Below are 17589 nucleotides of genomic sequence, written 5' to 3'. Positions count from 1 at the left end.
TGAGGAGGTGATGGTGAGACAGTGATAGTGAGGAGGTGATGGTGAGGAGGTGATGGTGAGGAGGTGATGGTGAGGAGGTGATGGTGAGAAGGTGATGGTGAGACGGTGATGGTGAGGAGGTGATGGTGAGAAGGTGATGGTGAGAAGGTGATGGTGAGACGGTGATGGTGAGGAGGTGATGGTGAGAAGGTGATGGTGAGGAGGTGATGGTGAGACGGTGATGGTGAGGAGGTGATGGTGAGACGGTGATGGTGAGGAGGTGATGGTGAGAAGGTGATGGTGAGGAGGTGATGGTGAGACGGTGATGGTGAGGAGGTGATGGTGAGGAGGTGATGGTGAGAAGGTGATGGTGAGACGGTGATGGTGAGGAGGTGATGGTGAGAAGGTGATGGTGAGACGGTGATGGTGAGGAGGTGATGGTGAGAAGGTGATGGTGAGACGGTGATGGTGAGAAGGTGATGGTGAGACGGTGATGGTGAGGAGGTGATGGTGAGGAGTTGATGGTGAGGAGGTGATGGTGAGAAGGTGATGGTGAGAAGGTGATCGTGAGGAGGTGATGGTGAGAAGGTGATGGTGAGGAGGTGATGGTGAGACGGTGATGGTGAGGAGGTGATGGTGAGGAGGTGATGGTGAGGAGGTGATAGTGAGGAGGTGATGGTGAGAAGGTGATGGTGAGGAGGTGATGGTGAGGAGGTGATAGTGAGGAGGTGATGGTGAGGAGGTGATGGTGTGGAGGTGATAGTGAGGAGGTGATGGTGAGACGGTGATGGTGAGGAGGTGATGGTGAGATGGTGATGGTGAGGAGGTGATGGTGAGGAGGTGATGGTGAGGAGGTGATGGTGAGAAGGTGATGGTGAGACGGTGATGGTGAGGAGGTGATGGTGAGAAGGTGATGGTGAGACGGTGATGGTGAGGAGGTGATGGTGAGAAGGTGATGGTCAGGAGGTGATGGTGAGACGGTGATGGTGAGGAGGTGATGGTGAGGAGGTGATGGTGAGGAGGTGATGGTGAGACGGTGATGGTGAGGAGGTGATGGTGAGAAGGTGATGGTGAGGAGGTGATGGTGAGACGGTGATGGTGAGGAGGTGATGGTGAGACGGTGATGGTGAGGAGGTGATGGTGAGAAGGTGATGGTGAGACGGTGATGGTGAGGAGGTGATGGTGAGGAGGTGATAGTGAGAAGGTGATGGTGAGGAGGTGATGGTGAGGAGGTGATGGTGAGGAGGTGATGGTGAGACGGTGATGGTGAGAAGATGATGGTGAGAAGGTGATGGTGAGAAGGTGATGGTGAGGAGGTGATGGTGAGAAAGTGATGGTGAGGAGGTGATGGTGAGAAGGTGATGGTGAGAAGTTGATAGTGAGAAGGTGACGGTGAGGAGGTGATGGTGAGGAGGTGATGGTGAGACGGTGATGGTGAGGAGGTGATGGTGAGGAGGTGATGGTGAGGAGGTGATAGTGAGGAGGTGATGGTGAGGAGGTGATGGTGAGGAGGTGATGGTGAGACAGTGATAGTGAGGAGGTGATGGTGAGGAGGTGATGGTGAGGAGGTGATGGTGAGGAGGTGATGGTGAGAAGGTGATGGTGAGACGGTGATGGTGAGGAGGTGATGGTGAGAAGGTGATGGTGAGAAGGTGATGGTGAGACGGTGATGGTGAGGAGGTGATGGTGAGAAGGTGATGGTGAGGAGGTGATGGTGAGACGGTGATGGTGAGGAGGTGATGGTGAGAAGGTGATGGTGAGGAGGTGATGGTGAGACGGTGATGGTGAGGAGGTGATGGTGAGGAGGTGATGGTGAGGAGGTGATAGTGAGGAGGTGATGGTGAGGAGGTGATGGTGAGGAGGTGATGGTGAGACAGTGATAGTGAGGAGGTGATGGTGAGGAGGTGATGGTGAGGAGGTGATGGTGAGGAGGTGATGGTGAGAAGGTGATGGTGAGACGGTGATGGTGAGGAGGTGATGGTGAGAAGGTGATGGTGAGAAGGTGATGGTGAGACGGTGATGGTGAGGAGGTGATGGTGAGAAGGTGATGGTGAGGAGGTGATGGTGAGACGGTGATGGTGAGGAGGTGATGGTGAGAAGGTGATGGTGAGGAGGTGATGGTGAGACGGTGATGGTGAGGAGGTGATGGTGAGGAGGTGATGGTGAGAAGGTGATGGTGAGACGGTGATGGTGAGGAGGTGATGGTGAGAAGGTGATGGTGAGACGGTGATGGTGAGGAGGTGATGGTGAGAAGGTGATGGTGAGACGGTGATGGTGAGAAGGTGATGGTGAGACGGTGATGGTGAGGAGGTGATGGTGAGGAGTTGATGGTGAGGAGGTGATGGTGAGAAGGTGATGGTGAGAAGGTGATCGTGAGGAGGTGATGGTGAGACGGTGATGGTGAGGAGGTGATGGTGAGAAGGTGATGGTGAGACGGTGATGGTGAGGAGGTGATGGTGAGAAGGTGATGGTCAGGAGGTGATGGTGAGACGGTGATGGTGAGGAGGTGATGGTGAGGAGGTGATGGTGAGAAGGTGATGGTGAGAAGGTGATCGGGAGGAGGTGATGGTGAGACGGTGATGGTGAGGAGGTGATGGTGAGACGGTGATGGTGAGAAGGTGATCGTGAGGAGGTGATGGTGAGAAGGTGATGGTGAGGAGGTGATGGTGAGACGGTGATGGTGAGGAGGTGATGGTGAGGAGGTGATGGTGAGGAGGTGATAGTGAGGAGGTGATGGTGAGAAGGTGATGGTGAGGAGGTGATGGTGAGGAGGTGATAGTGAGGAGGTGATGGTGAGGAGGTGATGGTGTGGAGGTGATAGTGAGGAGGTGATGGTGAGACGGTGATGGTGAGGAGGTGATGGTGAGATGGTGATGGTGAGGAGGTGATGGTGAGGAGGTGATGGTGAGGAGGTGATGGTGCGAAGGTGATGGTGAGACGGTGATGGTGAGGAGGTGATGGTGAGAAGGTGATGGTGAGGAGGTGATGGTGAGACGGTGATGGTGAGGAGGTGATGGTGAGAAGGTGATGGTCAGGAGGTGATGGTGAGACGGTGATGGTGAGGAGGTGATGGTGAGGAGGTGATGGTGAGGAGGTGATGGTGAGACGGTGATGGTGAGGAGGTGATGGTGAGAAGGTGATGGTGAGACGGTGATGGTGAGAAGGTGATGGTGAGACGGTGATGGTGAGGAGGTGATGGTGAGGAGTTGATGGTGAGGAGGTGATGGTGAGAAGGTGATGGTGAGAAGGTGATCGTGAGGAGGTGATGGTGAGAAGGTGATGGTGAGGAGGTGATGGTGAGACGGTGATGGTGAGGAGGTGATGGTGAGGAGGTGATGGTGAGGAGGTGATGGTGAGGAGGTGATGGTGAGGAGGTGATGGTGAGACAGTGATAGTGAGGAGGTGATGGTGAGGAGGTGATGGTGAGGAGGTGATGGTGAGGAGGTGATGGTGAGGAGGTGATGGTGAGAAGGTGATGGTGAGACGGTGATGGTGAGGAGGTGATGGTGAGAAGGTGATGGTGAGGAGGTGATGGTGAGACGGTGATGGTGAAGAGGTGATGGTGAGGAGGTGATGGTGAGACGGTGATGGTGAGGAGGTGATGGTGAGAAGGTGATGGTGAGGAGGTGATGGTGAGACGGTGATGGTGAGGAGGTGATGGTGAGGAGGTGATGGTGAGAAGGTGATGGTGAGACGGTGATGGTGAGGAGGTGATGGTGAGAAGGTGATGGTGAGACGGTGATGGTGAGGAGGTGATGGTGAGAAGGTGATGGTGAGACGGTGATGGTGAGAAGGTGATGGTGAGACGGTGATGGTGAGGAGGTGATGGTGAGGAGTTGATGGTGAGGAGGTGATGGTGAGAAGGTGATGGTGAGAAGGTGATCGTGAGGAGGTGATGGTGAGAAGGTGATGGTGAGGAGGTGATGGTGAGACGGTGATGGTGAGGAGGTGATGGTGAGGAGGTGATGGTGAGGAGGTGATAGTGAGGAGGTGATGGTGAGGAGGTGATGGTGAGAAGGTGATGGTGAGAAGGTGATCGTGAGGAGGTGATGGTGAGAAGGTGATGGTGAGGAGGTGATGGTGAGACGGTGATGGTGAGGAGGTGATGGTGAGAAGGTGATGGTGAGGAGGTGATGGTGAGACGGTGATGGTGAGGAGGTGATGGTGAGGAGGTGATGGTGAGAAGGTGATGGTGAGACGGTGATGGTGAGGAGGTGATGGTGAGAAGGTGATGGTGAGACGGTGATGGTGAGGAGGTGATGGTGAGAAGGTGATGGTGAGACGGTGATGGTGAGAAGGTGATGGTGAGACGGTGATGGTGAGGAGGTGATGGTGAGGAGTTGATGTTGAGGAGGTGATGGTGAGAAGGTGATGGTGAGAAGGTGATCGTGAGGAGGTGATGGTGAGACGGTGATGGTGAGGAGGTGATGGTGAGAAGGTGATGGTGAGACGGTGATGGTGAGGAGGTGATGGTGAGAAGGTGATGGTCAGGAGGTGATGGTGAGACGGTGATGGTGAGGAGGTGATGGTGAGGAGGTGATGGTGAGAAGGTGATGGTGAGAAGGTGATCGTGAGGAGGTGATGGTGAGACGGTGATGGTGAGGAGGTGATGGTGAGACGGTGATGGTGAGAAGGTGATCGTGAGGAGGTGATGGTGAGAAGGTGATGGTGAGGAGGTGATGGTGAGACGGTGATGGTGAGGAGGTGATGGTGAGGAGGTGATGGTGAGGAGGTGATAGTGAGGAGGTGATGGTGAGAAGGTGATGGTGAGGAGGTGATGGTGAGGAGGTGATAGTGAGGAGGTGATGGTGAGGAGGTGATGGTGTGGAGGTGATAGTGAGGAGGTGATGGTGAGACGGTGATGGTGAGGAGGTGATGGTGAGATGGTGATGGTGAGGAGGTGATGGTGAGGAGGTGATGGTGAGGAGGTGATGGTGAGAAGGTGATGGTGAGACGGTGATGGTGAGGAGGTGATGGTGAGAAGGTGATGGTGAGGAGGTGATGGTGAGACGGTGATGGTGAGGAGGTGATGGTGAGAAGGTGATGGTCAGGAGGTGATGGTGAGACGGTGATGGTGAGGAGGTGATGGTGAGGAGGTGATGGTGAGGAGGTGATGGTGAGACGGTGATGGTGAGGAGGTGATGGTGAGAAGGTGATGGTGAGACGGTGATGGTGAGAAGGTGATGGTGAGACGGTGATGGTGAGGAGGTGATGGTGAGGAGTTGATGGTGAGGAGGTGATGGTGTGAAGGTGATGGTGAGAAGGTGATCGTGAGGAGGTGATGGTGAGAAGGTGATGGTGAGGAGGTGATGGTGAGACGGTGATGGTGAGGAGGTGATGGTGAGGAGGTGATGGTGAGGAGGTGATGGTGAGGAGGTGATGGTGAGGAGGTGATGGTGAGACAGTGATAGTGAGGAGGTGATGGTGAGGAGGTGATGGTGAGGAGGTGATGGTGAGGAGGTGATGGTGAGGAGGTGATGGTGAGAAGGTGATGGTGAGACGGTGATGGTGAGGAGGTGATGGTGAGAAGGTGATGGTGAGGAGGTGATGGTGAGACGGTGATGGTGAAGAGGTGATGGTGAGGAGGTGATGGTGAGACGGTGATGGTGAGGAGGTGATGGTGAGAAGGTGATGGTGAGGAGGTGATGGTGAGACGGTGATGGTGAGGAGGTGATGGTGAGGAGGTGATGGTGAGAAGGTGATGGTGAGACGGTGATGGTGAGGAGGTGATGGTGAGAAGGTGATGGTGAGATGGTGATGGTGAGGAGGTGATGGTGAGAAGGTGATGGTGAGACGGTGATGGTGAGAAGGTGATGGTGAGACGGTGATGGTGAGGAGGTGATGGTGAGGAGTTGATGGTGAGGAGGTGATGGTGAGAAGGTGATGGTGAGAAGGTGATCGTGAGGAGGTGATGGTGAGAAGGTGATGGTGAGGAGGTGATGGTGAGACGGTGATGGTGAGGAGGTGATGGTGAGGAGGTGATGGTGAGGAGGTGATAGTGAGGAGGTGATGGTGAGGAGGTGATGGTGAGGAGGTGATGGTGAGACAGTGATAGTGAGGAGGTGATGGTGAGGAGGTGATGGTGAGGAGGTGATGGTGAGGAGGTGATGGTGAGAAGGTGATGGTGAGACGGTGATGGTGAGACAGTGATGGTGAGAAGGTGATGGTGAGAAGGTGATGGTGAGACGGTGATGGTGAGGAGGTGATGGTGAGAAGGTGATGGTGAGGAGGTGATGGTGAGACGGTGATGGTGAGGAGGTGATGGTGAGACGGTGATGGTGAGGAGGTGATGGTGAGAAGGTGATGGTGAGGAGGTGATGGTGAGACGGTGATGGTGAGGAGGTGATGGTGAGGAGGTGATGGTGAGAAGGTGATGGTGAGACGGTGATGGTGAGGAGGTGATGGTGAGAAGGTGATGGTGAGACGGTGATGGTGAGGAGGTGATGGTGAGAAGGTGATGGTGAGACGGTGATGGTGAGAAGGTGATGGTGAGACGGTGATGGTGAGGAGGTGATGGTGAGGAGTTGATGGTGAGGAGGTGATGGTGAGAAGGTGATGGTGAGAAGGTGATCGTGAGGAGGTGATGGTGAGAAGGTGATGGTGAGGAGGTGATGGTGAGACGGTGATGGTGAGGAGGTGATGGTGAGGAGGTGATGGTGAGGAGGTGATAGTGAGGAGGTGATGGTGAGAAGGTGATGGTGAGGAGGTGATGGTGAGGAGGTGATAGTGAGGAGGTGATGGTGAGGAGGTGATGGTGTGGAGGTGATAGTGAGGAGGTGATGGTGAGACGGTGATGGTGAGGAGGTGATGGTGAGATGGTGATGGTGAGGAGGTGATGGTGAGGAGGTGATGGTGAGGAGGTGATGGTGAGAAGGTGATGGTGAGACGGTGATGGTGAGGAGGTGATGGTGAGAAGGTGATGGTGAGACGGTGATGGTGAGGAGGTGATGGTGAGAAGGTGATGGTCAGGAGGTGATGGTGAGACGGTGATGGTGAGGAGGTGATGGTGAGGAGGTGATGGTGAGGAGGTGATGGTGAGACGGTGATGGTGAGGAGGTGATGGTGAGAAGGTGATGGTGAGGAGGTGATGGTGAGACGGTGATGGTGAGGAGGTGATGGTGAGACGGTGATGGTGAGGAGGTGATGGTGAGAAGGTGATGGTGAGACGGTGATGGTGAGGAGGTGATGGTGAGGAGGTGATAGTGAGAAGGTGATGGTGAGGAGGTGATGGTGAGGAGGTGATGGTGAGACGGTGATGGTGAGAAGATGATGGTGAGAAGGTGATGGTGAGAAGGTGATGGTGAGGAGGTGATGGTGAGAAAGTGATGGTGAGGAGGTGATGGTGAGAAGGTGATGGTGAGAAGTTGATAGTGAGAAGGTGACGGTGAGGAGGTGATGGTGAGGAGGTGATGGTGAGACGGTGATGGTGAGGAGGTGATGGTGAGGAGGTGATGGTGAGGAGGTGATAGTGAGGAGGTGATGGTGAGGAGGTGATGGTGAGGAGGTGATGGTGAGACAGTGATAGTGAGGAGGTGATGGTGAGGAGGTGATGGTGAGGAGGTGATGGTGAGGAGGTGATGGTGAGAAGGTGATGGTGAGACGGTGATGGTGAGGAGGTGATGGTGAGAAGGTGATGGTGAGAAGGTGATGGTGAGACGGTGATGGTGAGGAGGTGATGGTGAGAAGGTGATGGTGAGGAGGTGATGGTGAGACGGTGATGGTGAGGAGGTGATGGTGAGAAGGTGATGGTGAGGAGGTGATGGTGAGACGGTGATGGTGAGGAGGTGATGGTGAGGAGGTGATGGTGAGGAGGTGATAGTGAGGAGGTGATGGTGAGGAGGTGATGGTGAGGAGGTGATGGTGAGACAGTGATAGTGAGGAGGTGATGGTGAGGAGGTGATGGTGAGGAGGTGATGGTGAGGAGGTGATGGTGAGAAGGTGATGGTGAGACGGTGATGGTGAGGAGGTGATGGTGAGAAGGTGATGGTGAGAAGGTGATGGTGAGACGGTGATGGTGAGGAGGTGATGGTGAGAAGGTGATGGTGAGGAGGTGATGGTGAGACGGTGATGGTGAGGAGGTGATGGTGAGAAGGTGATGGTGAGGAGGTGATGGTGAGACGGTGATGGTGAGGAGGTGATGGTGAGGAGGTGATGGTGAGAAGGTGATGGTGAGACGGTGATGGTGAGGAGGTGATGGTGAGAAGGTGATGGTGAGACGGTGATGGTGAGGAGGTGATGGTGAGAAGGTGATGGTGAGACGGTGATGGTGAGAAGGTGATGGTGAGACGGTGATGGTGAGGAGGTGATGGTGAGGAGTTGATGGTGAGGAGGTGATGGTGAGAAGGTGATGGTGAGAAGGTGATCGTGAGGAGGTGATGGTGAGACGGTGATGGTGAGGAGGTGATGGTGAGAAGGTGATGGTGAGACGGTGATGGTGAGGAGGTGATGGTGAGAAGGTGATGGTCAGGAGGTGATGGTGAGACGGTGATGGTGAGGAGGTGATGGTGAGGAGGTGATGGTGAGGAGGTGATGGTGAGACGGTGATGGTGAGGAGGTGATGGTGAGAAGGTGATGGTGAGGAGGTGATGGTGAGACGGTGATGGTGAGGAGGTGATGGTGAGACGGTGATGGTGAGGAGGTGATGGTGAGAAGGTGATGGTGAGACGGTGATGGTGAGGAGGTGATGGTGAGGAGGTGATAGTGAGAAGGTGATGGTGAGGAGGTGATGGTGAGGAGGTGATGGTGAGGAGGTGATGGTGAGACGGTGATGGTGAGAAGATGATGGTGAGAAGGTGATGGTGAGAAGGTGATGGTGAGGAGGTGATGGTGAGAAAGTGATGGTGAGGAGGTGATGGTGAGAAGGTGATGGTGAGAAGTTGATAGTGAGGAGGTGATGGTGAGGAGGTGATGGTGAGGAGGTGATGGTGAGGAGGTGATGGTGAGGAGGTGATGGTGAGGAGGTGATGGTGAGACAGTGATAGTGAGGAGGTGATGGTGAGGAGGTGATGGTGAGGAGGTGATGGTGAGGAGGTGATGGTGAGGAGGTGATGGTGAGAAGGTGATGGTGAGACGGTGATGGTGAGGAGGTGATGGTGAGAAGGTGATGGTGAGGAGGTGATGGTGAGACGGTGATTGTGAGGAGGTGATGGTGAGACGGTGATGGTGAGGAGGTGATGGTGAGAAGGTGATGGTGAGGAGGTGATGGTGAGAAAGTGATGGTGAGGAGGTGATGGTGAGAAGGTGATGGTGAGAAGTTGATCGTGAGAAGGTGATGGTGAGGAGGTGATGGTGAGGAGGTGATGGTGAGGAGGTGATGGTGAGGAGGTGATGGTGAGACAGTGATAGTGAGGAGGTGATGGTGAGGAGGTGATGGTGCGGAGGTGATGGTGAGGAGGTGATGGTGAGGAGGTGATGGTGAGGAGGTGATGGTGAGGAGGTGATGGTGAGAAGGTGATGGTGAGACGGTGATGGTGAGGAGGTGATGGTGAGAAGGTGATGGTGAGGAGGTGATGGTGAGACGGTGATGGTGAGGAGGTGATGGTGAGGAGGTGATGGTGAGACGGTGATGGTGAGGAGGTGATGGTGAGAAGGTGATGGTGAGGAGGTGATGGTGAGACGGTGATGGTGAGGAGGTGATGGTGAGAAGGTGATGGTGAGGAGGTGATGGTGAGACGGTGATGGTGAGGAGGTGATGGTGAGGAGGTGATGGTGAGAAGGTGATGGTGAGACGGTGATGGTGAGGAGGTGATGGTGAGAAGGTGATGGTGAGACGGTGATGGTGAGGAGGTGATGGTGAGAAGGTGATGGTGAGACGGTGATGGTGAGAAGGTGATGGTGAGACGGTGATGGTGAGGAGGTGATGGTGAGGAGTTGATGGTGAGGATGTGATGGTGAGAAGGTGATGGTGAGAAGGTGATCGTGAGGAGGTGATGGTGAGAAGGTGATGGTGAGGAGGTGATGGTGAGACGGTGATGGTGAGGAGGTGATGGTGAGGAGGTGATGGTGAGGAGGTGATAGTGAGGAGGTGATGGTGAGAAGGTGATGGTGAGGAGGTGATGGTGAGGAGGTGATAGTGAGGAGGTGATGATGAGAAGGTGATGGTGAGGAGGTGATGGTGAGACGGTGATGGTGAGGAGGTGATGGTGAGAAGGTGATGGTGAGGAGGTGATGGTGAGACGGTGATGGTGAGGAGGTGATGGTGAGACGGTGATGGTGAGAAGGTGATGGTGAGGAGGTGATGGTGAGGAGGTGATGGTGAGGAGGTGATGGTGAGGAGGTGATGGTGAGACGGTGATGGTGAGACGGTGATGGTGAGGAGGTGATGGTGAGATGGTGATGGTGAGGAGGTGATGGTGAGAAGGTGATGGTGAGGAGGTGATGGTGAGGAGGTGATGGTGAGGAGGTGATGGTGAGGAGGTGATGGTGAGAAGGTGATGGTGAGACGGTGATGGTGAGACGGTGATGGTGAGGAGGTGATGGTGAGATGGTGATGGTGAGGAGGTGATGGTGAGAAGGTGATGGTGAGGAGGTGATGGTGAGACAGTGATGGTGAGGAGGTGATGGTGAGAAGGTGATGGTGAGGAGGTGATGGTGAGGAGGTGATGGTGAGGAGGTGATGGTGAGAAGGTGATGGTGAGACGGTGATGGTGAGGAGGTGATGGTGAGAAGGTGATGGTGAGACGGTGATGGTGAGGAGGTGATGGTGAGAAGGTGATGGTGAGACGGTGTTGGTGAGAAGGTGATGGTGAGACGGTGATGGTGAGGAGGTGATGGTGAGGAGTTGATGGTGAGGAGGTGATGGTGAGAAGGTGATGGTGAGAAGGTGATGGTGAGGAGGTGATGGTGAGGAGGTGATGGTGAGATGGTGATGGTGAGGAGGTGATGGTGAGAAGGTGATGGTGAGACGGTGATGGTGAGGAGGTGATGGTGAGGAGGTGATAGTGAGAAGGTGATGGTGAGGAGGTGATGGTGAGGAGGTGATGGTGAGGAGGTGATGGTGAGACGGTGATGGTGAGAAGATGATGGTGAGAAGGTGATGGTGAGAAGGTGATGGTGAGGAGGTGATGGTGAGAAAGTGATGGTGAGGAGGTGATGGTGAGAAGGTGATGGTGAGAAGTTGATAGTGAGAAGGTGATGGTGAGGAGGTGATGGTGAGGAGTTGATGGTGAGGAGGTGATGGTGAGGAGGTGATGGTGAGGAGGTGATGGTGAGACAGTGATAGTGAGGAGGTGATGGTGAGGAGGTGATGGTGAGGAGGTGATGGTGAGACGGTGATGGTGAGGAGGTGATGGTGAGAAGGTGATGGTGAGGAGGTGATGGTGAGACGGTGATGGTGAGGAGGTGATGGTGAGGAGGCGATGGTGAGACGGTGATGGTGAGGAGGTGATGGTGAGAAGGTGATGGTGAGGAGGTGATGGTGAGACGGTGATGGTGAGGAGGTGATGGTGAGAAGGTGATGGTGAGGAGGTGATGGTGAGACGGTGATGGTGAGAAGATGATGGTGAGAAGGTGATGGTGAGAAGGTGATGGTGAGGAGGTGATGGTGAGAAAGTGATGGTGAGGAGGTGATGGTGAGAAGGTGATGGTGAGAAGTTGATCGTGAGAAGGTGATGGTGAGGAGGTGATGGTGAGGAGGTGATGGTGAGGAGGTGATGGTGAGGAGGTGATGGTGAGACAGTGATAGTGAGGAGGTGATGGTGAGGAGGTGATGGTGCGGAGGTGATGGTGAGGAGGTGATGGTGAGGAGGTGATGGTGAGGAGGTGATGGTGAGGAGGTGATGGTGAGAAGGTGATGGTGAGACGGTGATGGTGAGGAGGTGATGGTGAGAAGGTGATGGTGAGGAGGTGATGGTGAGACGGTGATGGTGAGGAGGTGATGGTGAGGAGGTGATGGTGAGACGGTGATGTTGAGGAGGTGATGGTGAGAAGGTGATGGTGAGGAGGTGATGGTGAGACGGTGATGGTGAGGAGGTGATGGTGAGAAGGTGATGGTGAGGAGGTGATGGTGAGACGGTGATGGTGAGGAGGTGATGGTGAGGAGGTGATGGTGAGAAGGTGATGGTGAGACGGTGATGGTGAGGAGGTGATGGTGAGAAGGTGATGGTGAGACGGTGATGGTGAGGAGGTGATGGTGAGAAGGTGATGGTGAGACGGTGATGGTGAGAAGGTGATGGTGAGACGGTGATGGTGAGGAGGTGATTGTGAGGAGTTGATGGTGAGGAGGTGATGGTGAGAAGGTGATGGTGAGAAGGTGATCGTGAGGAGGTGATGGTGAGAAGGTGATGGTGAGGAGGTGATGGTGAGACGGTGATGGTGAGGAGGTGATGGTGAGGAGGTGATGGTGAGGAGGTGATAGTGAGGAGGTGATGGTGAGAAGGTGATGGTGAGGAGGTGATGGTGAGGAGGTGATAGTGAGGAGGTGATGATGAGAAGGTGATGGTGAGGAGGTGATGGTGAGACGGTGATGGTGAGGAGGTGATGGTGAGAAGGTGATGGTGAGGAGGTGATGGTGAGACGGTGATGGTGAGAAGGTGATGGTGAGGAGGTGATGGTGAGGAGGTGATGGTGAGGAGGTGATGGTGAGGAGGTGATGGTGAGACGGTGATGGTGAGACGGTGATGGTGAGGAGGTGATGGTGAGATGGTGATGGTGAGGAGGTGATGGTGAGAAGGTGATGGTGAGGAGGTGATGGTGAGGAGGTGATGGTGAGGAGGTGATGGTGAGAAGGTGATGGTGAGACGGTGATGGTGAGACGGTGATGGTGAGGAGGTGATGGTGAGATAATGATGGTGAGGAGGTGATGGTGAGAAGGTGATGGTGAGGAGGTGATGGTGAGACAGTGATGGTGAGGAGGTGATGGTGAGAAGGTGATGGTGAGGAGGTGATGGTGAGACGGTGATGGTGAGGAGGTGATGGTGAGGAGGTGATGGTGAGAAGGTGATGGTGAGACGGTGATGGTGAGGAGGTGATGGTGAGAAGGTGATGGTGAGACGGTGATGGTGAGGAGGTGATGGTGAGAAGGTGATGGTGAGACGGTGATGGTGAGAAGGTGATGGTGAGACGGTGATGGTGAGGAGGTGATGGTGAGGAGTTGATGGTGAGGAGGTGATGGTGAGAAGGTGATGGTGAGAAGGTGATCGTGAGGAGGTGATGGTGAGAAGGTGATGGTGAGGAGGTGATGGTGAGGAGGTGATGGTGAGGAGGTGATGGTGAGGAGGTGATGGTGAGGCGGTGATGGTGAGGAGGTGATGGTGAGCAGGTGATGGTGAGGAGGTGATGGTGAGGAGGTGATGGTGAGGAAGTGATGGTGAGGAGGTGATGGTGAGGAGGTGATGGTGAGGAGGTGATGGTGAGAAGGTGATGGTGAGAAGGTGATGGTGAGGAGGTGATGGTGAGAAGGTGATGGTGAGACGGTGATGGTGAGGAGGTGATGGTGAGGAGGTGATGGTGAGGAGGTGATAGTGAGGAGGTGATGGTGAGAAGGTGATGGTGAGAAGGTGATGGTGAGGAGGTGATAGTGAGGAGGTGATGGTGAGGAGGTGATGGTGTGGAGGTGATAGTGAGGAGGTGATGGTGAGACGGTGATGGTGAGGAGGTGCTGGTGAGATGGTGATGGTGAGGAGGTGATGGTGAGGAGGTGATGGTGAGAAGGTGATGGTGAGATGGTGATGGTGAGGAGGTGATGGTGAGATGGTGATGGTGAGGAGGTGATGGTGAGATGGTGATGGTGAGAAGGTGATGGTGAGATGGTGATGGTGAGTAGGTGATGGTGAGTAGGTGATGGTGAGGAGGTGATGGTGAGATGGTGATGGTGAGGAGGTGATGGTGAGACAGTGATGGTGAGGATGTGATGGTGAGACGGTGATAGTGAGAAGGTGATGGTGTGAAAAGGGGAATCTGAAAAGTCATTCCGATTCCACTTCAGCTGCCTGGGCCCTGTATGTGTGAATTTGTTTCCCAAACCCTTCTCCTTTTCAATTATTTCAGATGCTCCTCTTTGTCGTCAATATATTTTTGTTGGACCATTCTCCTGTGAAAGTCATCAGCTGTGTTCCATTGATAAAGCAGCTATATAGGCAACTGCAGATTGTTGTTGCGTTAACAAAGCATGAATCACAACTCTCACAGTGAAATCCTGCAGCCCACAGCTGATTCTAATGGCTGTGCTCATTGGAGTCAGAGAGTTAACCAGTACACTGAGATCTAAGGGGCGCTGGAATCATTCCTGACCACCTTAAAGAACAGAACAGGGATTGCAACTTAACCTCACATTTGAATGGTAGAACTAAACAGTGCAACACTCCCTCAGTACTCTCACAGTGGAATATCAGCCTGAATATGAGCACATACTCTCAGCTTTGGGATTTTATGGAACTTAAAGGGTTTAAAAAGGATTTATAATGAAATTGACGGAATTGGAGGATTTCAGCTATAGGGAGAGATGGAATAGGCTGCGGCTGTTTTCCCTGGAGCGTCGGAGACTGAAGGGTGACCTTCTTGAGGTTTATTAAATCATAAGGGGCATGGATAGGGTGAATAGACAAGGTCATTTTCCCCCAGGATAGGGTAGTCCAAAACTAGAGGGCATAGGTTTAGGGTGAGAGGGGAAAGATATAAAAGGGAACTAAGGGACAACTTTTTCATGCAGAGAGTGGTACATGTATGGAATGAGCTCCCAGAGGAAATGGTGGAGGTTAGTACAATTCCAATATTTAAAAAGCATCTGGATGGGTATATGAATAGGAAGGGTTTGGAGGGATATAGACCAAGTGCTGGCAAATGGGACTAGATTAAGTTAGGATAGCTTGTCGGCATGGATGAGTTGGACCAAAGGGTCTGTTTCTGTGCTGTACATCTCTATGACTGTATTTGAACCCTGTGATGCAGGACTGAATGAAGATAACATTCAACACAGTATTCAACCGTACATTTGGCACATCAAACACAATTGAAATTCTCAAGGTTAGGAGTGTATCGAAGACCTCCCTGGATCTACGACTGAATGCCTGATCAGTGATTATCGGAAGATGGAGATAATTTTCCAACATCTTCTACAACATTGTAGTAAGTTCAGAAGTCACACAACGCCAGGTTCTCGTCCAACGGGTTCATTTGAAATCACACGCTTGGGGAGCGCTGCCCCTTTGTCAGGTGAAGGTCAAGGGCAGTGTTCTGAAAGCTTGTGATTTTGAATGAACCTGTTGGACTATAACCTGGTGTCATGTGACTTCTGACCTCACCCACCTCAGTCCACGCTGACACCTTCACATCACACTATGCTAACTCAACTGATGCACTCCGCTGTACTGTGTGCTCAGTTTCTGATGAGGCACAAATCCTGATTTTCATTCCATTTGGGTGTGAACGATCCAATCACTATTGTGAAGGAGATCAGAGAAGTTCTCCATCATAATAAAAACAGAAATTGCTGTAAAAGCTCAGCAGCTCTGGCAGCAGCCATGGAGATAAATCAGAGTTAGCGTTCTGGGTCAAGTGACTCTTCCTCAGAATTGGGAGGAAGTTCTCCATCTTGCCCTGGCCAATATTTATCTTTCAATCAACATCACTAAAAATACAACAGGTTACATGTGATGGGTCTAATTGTGGGAGCTTGCTGTGCACAGATCCTGAGTGTTCCGACGCAGAGATTCTGAGAGGACTTGACAAGGTTGATGTCTTCAGGATGTTTCCTCTTGGGGAATCTGGAAACAGGGGTCATTGTTTCCAAAGAAAGGAACAGCCATTTCAAACAGAGATACAGAAACAACTTATTTTCTCTAAGAGGGTGAGAGTGTTTGGAATCCCCTTTCTCAAAAGGCAGTAAATGCAGATTCTTGAGCTATCTTAAGGCAGAAGTCGATAAATTCTTGATGACCAAGGGGAGATGCAGGAATGTAGAGTTGATGTTAAATTGAATCAGCCATGAGAGTATTGAATGGAGAAACAGGCTGGAAGGGCAGAATGGCCTACTCTTGTTCCATGTGCTTGTAAATTGGCTGCCTTGTTTCTGCCTCCGTAACCATGACTATATTTCAAGTGTACTGCACTTCATTGGCTCTGAGGTATTTTGGGACATGCTGTGGTTGTGTAAGCTAGCACATAATTGCAGTCTTTCTGTTCTGTTCTCTTGAATACCAGACCCCAGAGGACGTTCTCATTACCTGTCAGACAGTACGTCACCAATGAGCTCCAGTGTCAAGTAGGATCTGAACAATTGTTCAACTGAAAGCAGATTTCTCAGCTGTCTCAGAAGTGATGGAAAAATAATTGTTTTCAAAAGAAGTTCATAGTCATGGAGTTTTCTTTTAACTTTCAACAAAACAATGAACCTCTCAATAACTTGGTTTCAATTCATAAGTGTCTGGTGTCAGTACACTATCCCAGTCCTATTTGTTAAAACTCAGCTACCTCCCCTTTATTTTGCCTTTTCTTGTTGGAGCAATTGATGGAAAATGAAAAATTATTGGCTGCTGCTGCCCTGAGCAGTCAGAAGATTTAGTTTTTCTTCCATGGGATGAGGGTGTTGCCCGCAAGACCTGAATTTGTCATCCATTCCTAATTGTCCTTGAAATGAGTGGGTCATTTATGGTGGTCCTCTGGCTTAAAAAGGTGTATTTTGTCCTGTTTCTTTTTTATGCAGAAAGGGTGAGATAGAGATACTGAGCATCTGCTCCAAAGCCAATAAAATAAACAGCTTGTGAGTCCTTGTTTTGTAAAGTTGGAACAATAGAAGCAGCCTGAATGGATGGTGTCAAGCTCCCACAGAACCAGGATTTTTAGTATTAATTTTTCAGCAGTGGTTGCTAGGTCTTGTAAATTGGTTTGGAATCTGCAGTACATCTCTCCTTGCTATTATCTCTCTCTCTCTCTCTCTCTCTCTCTCTCCCTCTCTCTCTCTCTCTATCTCTCTCTCTCTCTCTCTCACACACACACGCAGAGTTTTCTCTTGATGCTTTTCATCCTGGACCGGTGAATTGCATGTGAGACAATCTATTTTATTGACTTTGCCTTTTGCCAAGGATGTGTTTATGAGATGTTGCTACATTGGAACAGTTACTGTTCAGTGGTTGAATAAATCTATTATTCTGTTAAGTTTTCCAATGGAGGTAAGTTATTCAAATTTCTTCTTTTCTTTATTGTATTTGGACTATGGTGTATGAATAAGGTGTGTTTTGCCTCAAGACTTCATTTTTCAATCATAGGATGTGAGTGTCCCTGGCTAAGCCAGCATTTATTGTCCATCCCTAATTGTCCAGAGGGCAGTTAAGAGTCAATCGCATTGCTGTGGGTCTGGAGTCACATGTAGGCCAGACCAGGTAAGGATGGCAGTTTCCTCCCTGAAGGACATTAGTAGCCCAGATGGGTTTTTCCAACAATCAACAATTGATTTGTGGTCTGCAGTACACTCTTAATAACAGATTTTTATTGAATTCAAATGCCACCATCTGCCGTGGCAGGACATGAACTCCAGTCACCAGAGCATTACCTGCGTGTCTGTCTAAACAGTCTAGTGAAAATACCACAAGGCTATCAAATTGACCAATCAAATTGCCTCTGGAATGCAACACCTGGCACTTGCCTTTAAAGTAATAAAAGGTTAGAGTCTAGGCT

This window comes from Chiloscyllium punctatum, chromosome 12, assembly GCF_047496795.1.
Source record: "Chiloscyllium punctatum isolate Juve2018m chromosome 12, sChiPun1.3, whole genome shotgun sequence".
Lineage (NCBI taxonomy): Eukaryota > Metazoa > Chordata > Chondrichthyes > Orectolobiformes > Hemiscylliidae > Chiloscyllium > Chiloscyllium punctatum.
The sequence above is the reverse complement of the archived record's forward strand: the minus strand, read 5'-3'. Positions refer to the sequence as shown.